Raw genomic sequence first — 7,500 nt, 5'->3', positions numbered from 1 at the left:
AGCAAAAAATACAGATTTCTGTTGTGCAGACAGACAAAACAATTGGTCTTGGACCTTACAGACAAGAGAATAAAGTCAGTAAGTTTGGTAAAGGGTGAGGAAGGTCTGGAAGATATGCATGGCATATAGTTCAGTCATTAGGATGCTTGATTCAGGAGGAGGGGCAAAGTCATATGCACAAGAAGGAAAGACTACAATGAAACCAGTACTCGATATGGATCTAGAGCCATCTGCATAGACATGAGTACTGGAGGAGTGATTAGAGAGATGTGCAAGAAAATGGGTGAGAAGTACACACGGTGGGATGTTTGATTTGGGTGGATCAGGGAAACGAGCAATTACAGGAGGAAGGTATTAGAAAGGGAGGAAAAGAATGGGCAGAAAGAGGAAGGGATCAGGGATGAGGAACGGGTTAATGGGAAAGTAGAGCATCCATACGAGCAATTTGGATTGAAAAACCTTGGCGAAAACAATCATAGCTCCTTAGAGATAGAAAGGCACGATGTCAAGAAAGGGATGGTAGGCCTGATTCAGCATAGAGGCTCTCATCTGGAGGATCGAAAGGTGCCAAGGGCTAAATGGTAACTGAGAAGGGAGCGGAGGCAGAAGAATATATATGGCAGCCAGGGTAATAAGGAGATGGAGGAGTGTTTTGCTGCCTGAACCCCAATATGTGAGAGTCTGTAAGAGTTGTAGGTGACGGTTGCCCAAGGATTTGATGAGATGAGTGTATTTCAGATATGGAAGACGGGGGTAGGATGAGGGGGATGTATGCCTGACATTTTATGGATTTGCCACCAGACTGCAGAGACAGGTGTAGATGATATTATGGAGGAGGCATAATTTTTCCAGCTGTTTGTGATGGCATTGCCAGGATGGGCCCAAGTACAGGCAACTTGAGTACAGTCCAAGTATCCGGATATTTTTCAAGTACACTTAGCTATTATTTAGTATTTAAGTCCAACTCATTGTATTTAAGTACAAGTATTTTCGTAAAGCACAAAAGTAAGTAGGTTACGTATATATACATTAAGGATTACACTTAAAAAATTGGATTCATTATAGAAAAGTATATGGAAATTCTACCTTTATTTTAGCACATCACTTCTTTTATCACAAAATTGTAAAACAAGAACATACTTTATGAATAACTTGAATAAATAATATTCACTATGCTGCAAATGCAAAAGATAATCAATATATCTATATATATATATATTAGTAATAAAACTAAATTTGATGCAGAAAATTAGTGTATCAAAGCATTAAAACTTGTCCTTTGTTCTACATTAATAACATAGATTTGTAACTAAAAATAGCAGATAAGTGCAGCTGATTTTATTGAATATAAATTACTAATTGTGCAGCTTTTGATTAATTTTTCTTTTGGAACTTCCATAGTACAAAGGTAATCATAGAATTACTTAATAAAATATAGATGGATTTTTTTGTGCCATATGAAATTTAAAATAAAATTTGATGAATTTTAGTTCCATATTTGCATCTAAATAAGGTCAAGAAAATAAATAATTTACTTGAAATAAGAAATTCACACTAGTTAGTTTCTTAGGGTGCATTGTCATTGTACTTTAAGAACATCACACTTGCGAAGTTTTTGTCAGTAAGACAACTTCTGTTAGGCTGAAACACTTTTCCAGCAATGCTGAAAAGCATTTCAATGGGAGCAGAAGATGCAGGGATTTCTGAGTCATCTTAGATAAGGCAGGGCCTTATCTAAGATGGCCCAGAAAAGATGGCCCAGAGCAGGAACAGCCAGAAATTTCTGAGCCATCTTAGATAAGGCAGGCAGTGTAAATCTGTGTTTTTTTCAAAATACCAGCACATCATTGTCATCTGCCTTGTAAGGCTGGCTCAGATAACGAATGATCTGAGTGTTGATTGACTTCACTGTTTCACTTGTGGATGTTGACTTCTGTGTATGAGTATGCATGAAACTGAATAGCCTATTCCTCTTCGAAGGGAAAGATTCTGAACTTTCTTCTGGCATAGGCTCCTTCACTTCTTGTAAACCTTCACCAGGATTTTGCTTAACTTCTTTGGTCTGTGCTGCTTTTGCTGGGCATTTCACAGCTCCTTTTCTTCTTCATCTTTGCACCAGTCGAGCTTAAACTGTGACCTAGGTCGTCCCACTGGCCTCCTCCATCCAGGATTGTCTCACAGAGAGACAACCTGATGGGCAAGGTCATCCACAGGGAAACGATCTAGGTGCCCATATAGCCTGAATTGGCGATCCCAGATTATTCAAGTAACAGGTATGCAAAACTCTGTGACTTTATCATCATCACCACAAGCATGGATTGACTGAACGAGTTCGCCTAACAGGCCCCCTAAAGTAGTCAAATGCTTTCATGAGGTCGATGTAGGCTGCAAGCAACCCACTACTGAATGACGTTCCACAATTACTCTAAGCGCTGGGATACTGTCCAGGAGTACCTGGTTGACCGAACCAAAGCAAGACTGTCTGTCATGAAAGCAATGATTTGGAGATGCATAGGAGCCAGACACTAAGTACTGAGATCATTCTATATACATGCCGTCCGGCCTATTGTGGCCTATGCCTCAGTTGCTCTAATTGCCACAAAGAAAAAGCACAAAGACAAAGTGAAGACAGTCCAAAATGAAGCTGCCAGGATCATTCTGGGTCCCCCGAGATGGACGAAGGTCCTCAACCTCCTGATGGAGGCAAACCTCCCCCTGGACTCACGAATCAATCTAATGGCAACACAATTCCTGTCAAAGGTCATCCAGGCTCCCAGGAACACAAGCCTAAGACAAAAATTAGTCAGATGCCTCGAACAAGACAACAAGATCTTTGCAAACAATTCCTGGCTGTCTCACACAGCCAGGGTGTTGATACGCTATCAGCTCAAAGAACATCTTACTAAGGGCATGGACTTTGTCGAAGCCCCGCCGTGGGCACAAACCTTGATAGAGTTCTCTATAATGAGCCTGTCAATGAAAAAGAGCCAATATCCCACGCTTAGTCTGAAGGCAGAAGCTGAGAGGGTCATTGCAGCCATCACTCCTCCGGGTAGTAGAACATACTTCACACTGCATCCCTTGCTTTGTAGCAAGGGATGCCACACAATGAGGGTAACAGACACTGCCTCCTCGCTACAGGCAGAGACAGTTGCAATCATGGGAACCCCAGCCCACGCGTCCCTAAGGGAAGGACACGTGGTCATACATACAGACTCCAGGGCAGCCATTGACTGTCTTCAGCACAGCTCGCCCAAAGACAACAGCTACCTCTTGACCATGATACTTACCATAGCACAAAGAATTCTTGCTTATGGTAGAAGAATAATCATTAACTGGGTCCCTAGCCACATTGGCATCAGAGGGAACGGTCTTGCTGACAGACTAGCTGTCACTGGCAGAGGTATGCGCCCAAATCCCATGATCATAAAACCAAGCCGAAAATTACTTAAGTACTCAGACACCACAGGCTATGACCCAATGGCACTCTGAAATAATCAACAGCGGTACCGAAGTCATTCTTCATGGAGACAATAGACCGTGAAGAGAGGTGTTGTATGCACTGCGGCGAGCCGAACGCCACACTAGTACACTACTTAGAGAATTGTGAGCATACACAATTCCTGAGACAGGGACCGTTTGCAACAGCCGCCGTGTTGCTAAAGAGGTTATCCGATACGCTTACACAATGGAGGCAGGAGCGCCTGTTTGCAGTCCCACTACCACGGTAAGCATCGAGTGTCAGAGAACAAAATGAGACAGCCATAAAAAGCTGACATAGGCCGGGCCCGAGCGAAGCTAGAACTTCGCAAATCTCAATCGCATCGGAACCGAGATCAGCACTCTACGATCTTACAGCAGACCACGACACGAGCAGCAACAATTCAAGACTGCCCAGTCCTCAAGCCGACTGGGGAGCCTCTTTGGCTCGCTTGTTGATATCCACTACACCTACAGCATCCAGCCATACCAGTGAGAACTCGCACCCACACAATCACTCCCTAAAGAGGTACAGACACCAGTCCTAGTACATGCCATCCATCTACTAAAAACTATTCGTGATCCAGAAAAAAAAGATTGAAGTAGGATTCGGTGGTTGAAAGCGAAAGCCATGGTCAGTGGCCCAAGAAGAGATTAAAGATATTTCAGGCTGAAAAAGTCGTTGGACAGTAGATATGGAAGGGTTCGAGGCACAAATGGTTAGGTCATCCATATACAGGAAGGATTGGATCATCATCATCATTTTGGGGCTAACGCCGGCAGGGGCGCATAGCCGCATCCACCTTTCGTTTCCACCTACGAGGATCCCTCATGGCGAGCCGCCAGGCAGTGGCCCGGCCCATCTCTAGTTCCTCACGACAGGTTTGATCGATCTGCCCAAGCCACGACCTTCTCGGTCGTCCCACAGGCCTCCTCCACCCAGGGTTGTCTCGGACAGAGACAACCTGATGGGCAGGATCATCCTGTGGGAGTCGAGCCAAGTAGCCATATAGCCTGAGTTGGCGATCGCGGAGTGTGCAAGTAACAGGTCCTGTACCGGTCTCACGGTGCAGCCGTTGGTTGGACACATGGTCCCGCCAACTGTACCCCATGATCCGGCGCAAGGATCTGTTACAAAAGGCATCAAGACGAGATTCCAGAGCACAGGATAGTGTCCAAGTTTCACTACCATAGAGTTAAACTGGCAGTATCAGGGCCTTGAAAACACGTAACTTGGTCCTTCTGCACAGGTACCGACATCTCCAAATACTCTTGTCGAGAGATTTCATGACCCCTGCTGCCAGGCCAATCCGTCTACTGACTTCTTGGTCTGACAGCCCAGAGTCGTGAAATGCACTACCGAGGTATATAAAGCTCTTTGTGACTTCGATGTTTTCACCGCAAGCACGTATCGACTGGACAGGGTTTCCTAGCAGGCCCCCAAAATCCTGGATCTTGGTCTTAGTCCAGGAGACCTCTAGCCCCAGGGGCTTCGCTTCATTGCTAAATGCATCAAGAGCCGCCACAAGGGTTTCCAGAGATTCAGAGAGTAGTTTAGTTTTTAGTTTTAGTTTTAGTTTTGATTCCATTTATTACAATTGATATTCTTGGTGTGACATACTGTCTGTTTCATTTTGCTTCTAAACTATCCCCTGTGTGCAAGGAATGGCCGGGGTTACCATCCACTGGCGGCGAGGAATTCGAACGCAGGTCAGCAAGATTGCTAGACGAGAACGCTACCACTGCACCACAAAGCACACAAGTACGGCAACATCATCGGCAAAGTCAAGGTCTGTAACCTTGATATTGCCCAGAGTTGCTCCACAGTGGCTTTAGACAGTAGCTCTACCCAGTATCCAATCCATGCAAGTGTTGAAAAGTGTTGGTGCAAGAACACAGCCTTGCCTCACACCTGAACTAACAGGGAAGAAGCTCGACAGGCCCCCACCACACTTAACAGCACTTTCAGTACCTGTATACAGGTTTGCTATTAGTCCAATAATCCTTATTGGAATTCCTCTTAGTCTCAGGATCTCCCAGACAGATTCGCGATGCACCGTGTCAAACGCCTTCTTGAGATCGATGTAGGCTGCGAGTAGCCCACGTCCGAACTCACGACGGCGCTCTATAATGATTCGAAGTGCCAGGATGCGGTCTATTGTGGACTTACCAGGAGTGAATCCAGATTGCTCCGGCCTTTGGTGCCTCAACAGGTGGTCCCTGATACGTCTCAGTAAGATGTGCGCGAGTACCTTGCCTGGTACACTGAGTAGTGTAATGCCTCGGTGATTGCTGCAGTCCCACCGATCCCCTTACCCCTTCCAGAGAGGGATGACCACACCCCTCAGCAGGTCAGGGGGAAAGGTACCAGTCTGCCAGATGGCGATATATGTTTGAAAGTGTGAGTAGATCAAATGTACTTTGAGCACGACGGTATCAAATTGGGAAGGGGAGAGAAGGCTATGGGATTCATTATGCATAGGTTTACCATTCTTTCCAGTCAGAGCTATGGGACGGTAATCTTGGGGGAGGGTGCCGGATTTATTGGGTTTCAGGAGAGGTAGGATAAGGGTTTCAAAGCCAGTGGGAAGGAAAGTTTCTAGTAGTCTAAATACTGTTGAAAATTGCCAGTAGGAAGGACAAGGAGATGTTTTGAATATTGGAGAATACGGTAGTGTATATTGTCAAGGCTCTACGTTGCAGAATGACTGTAAGACATGAGTGCGTTCCTTGGCTTTATAATTAAACAGAAGTGGCTGAAATATGTTCAGTTGCAACTTCGAAAGGATCGGATATGAGAGTATATGGAGGACAGGGGTAGGATGAAGGGGATGTTACCCTGATGGATAGGTATGCTAGAGAAGAGTTATCGCTTGTAGCGATAACTGCTCCATTGTGCAGGTTTCAATCGAAGCCCTTCTGAGCGTTCAGTGTTCCATCATGGAACACATTTAGATATGTATAGTCGGGAAGTTTGGGAATGGCTGTAAAGGTAGCACTCCGGACAGTGACTGTGAAATATGAAAGCATGTCTGATGTGGAAGAGAAGAATGGAGAAAAAGGAAGAGTAGAAAGAGAGGTTAAGAAGCACCAGCGTAGGGGGTTGGGGAGTGGGAAGTAGGAGGGAGGAGAATAGGAAGGTGGTCCAGAACTGATCAATGAAAGTTTACAGGAAGAGAAGAACAAAGATAAAGGTCAAGGCATGAGAAGGTTGCGCATGTCGAACCGAGTGGAGCGGTCTGAATTAAAAAGGATAAGGTCAGTGCAGAAAGAAAGCATTCCAGGGAACGACCTCGGAAATAGTGGTGGAGTTGCCCCAAAGAGTGTGGCGACAATTTAAATCATCGACTCTGTGGAATGCTGGTTGAAATTGGGAAAATCAAATTTCAAAGACACTAAACTAAATGAAAAGAGAAGAGGGAAAGTAATTTGAACATAATCACGTATACGCGATGGCTCCCACATGGCTCGCTGACTTGCCAAACTGGCGTGCCCACGCGGTGGGCAAGGGGCCGCACACAAGCGTGACCTGGGCTGCCGCGTGGCAAATAATAATAACTGCCCCACGCGCACTCCCGGGGTATAAAAGTCCAAGGATGACCCAGGTCAGGGAGTCCCTGCCCCGCGTTGGTCCGGTCAAGGCCGGCCACCTAGCCAGCCGTCCGCCCCCCCCTGGGCTGACCGCGCCCCAAGCACTACCTGCGACCTAGCCTTACCAAGACTTGTATCGTGCGTGTGTAATATATTTGTGCTTACGCACTCTTCTCAATATAGCCCCCCACCCCCTCCTGGGCTGACCGGACACCCAGCACCAAGCCTTACCAAGACTTGTATCGTGTGATCTATATCTGTGTTGCTTACGCTTCTCAATATTAGAGGTTAAGCAAACCCCCCCCCCCCTTTTTACTACTCCTGCATAACCATATGTTTAAGGCGTCTAAATAGCCATTACAGAGAGAGAGAGAGAGAAAGAAGAGAGAGAGAGAAAGAGAAAGAAGGGAAAGAGAGAAAGAGAAAGAA

Source organism: Penaeus chinensis, chromosome 1 (genome assembly GCF_019202785.1).
Source record: "Penaeus chinensis breed Huanghai No. 1 chromosome 1, ASM1920278v2, whole genome shotgun sequence".
Taxonomy (NCBI): domain Eukaryota; kingdom Metazoa; phylum Arthropoda; class Malacostraca; order Decapoda; family Penaeidae; genus Penaeus; species Penaeus chinensis.
This window is presented reverse-complemented; position numbering follows the sequence as displayed.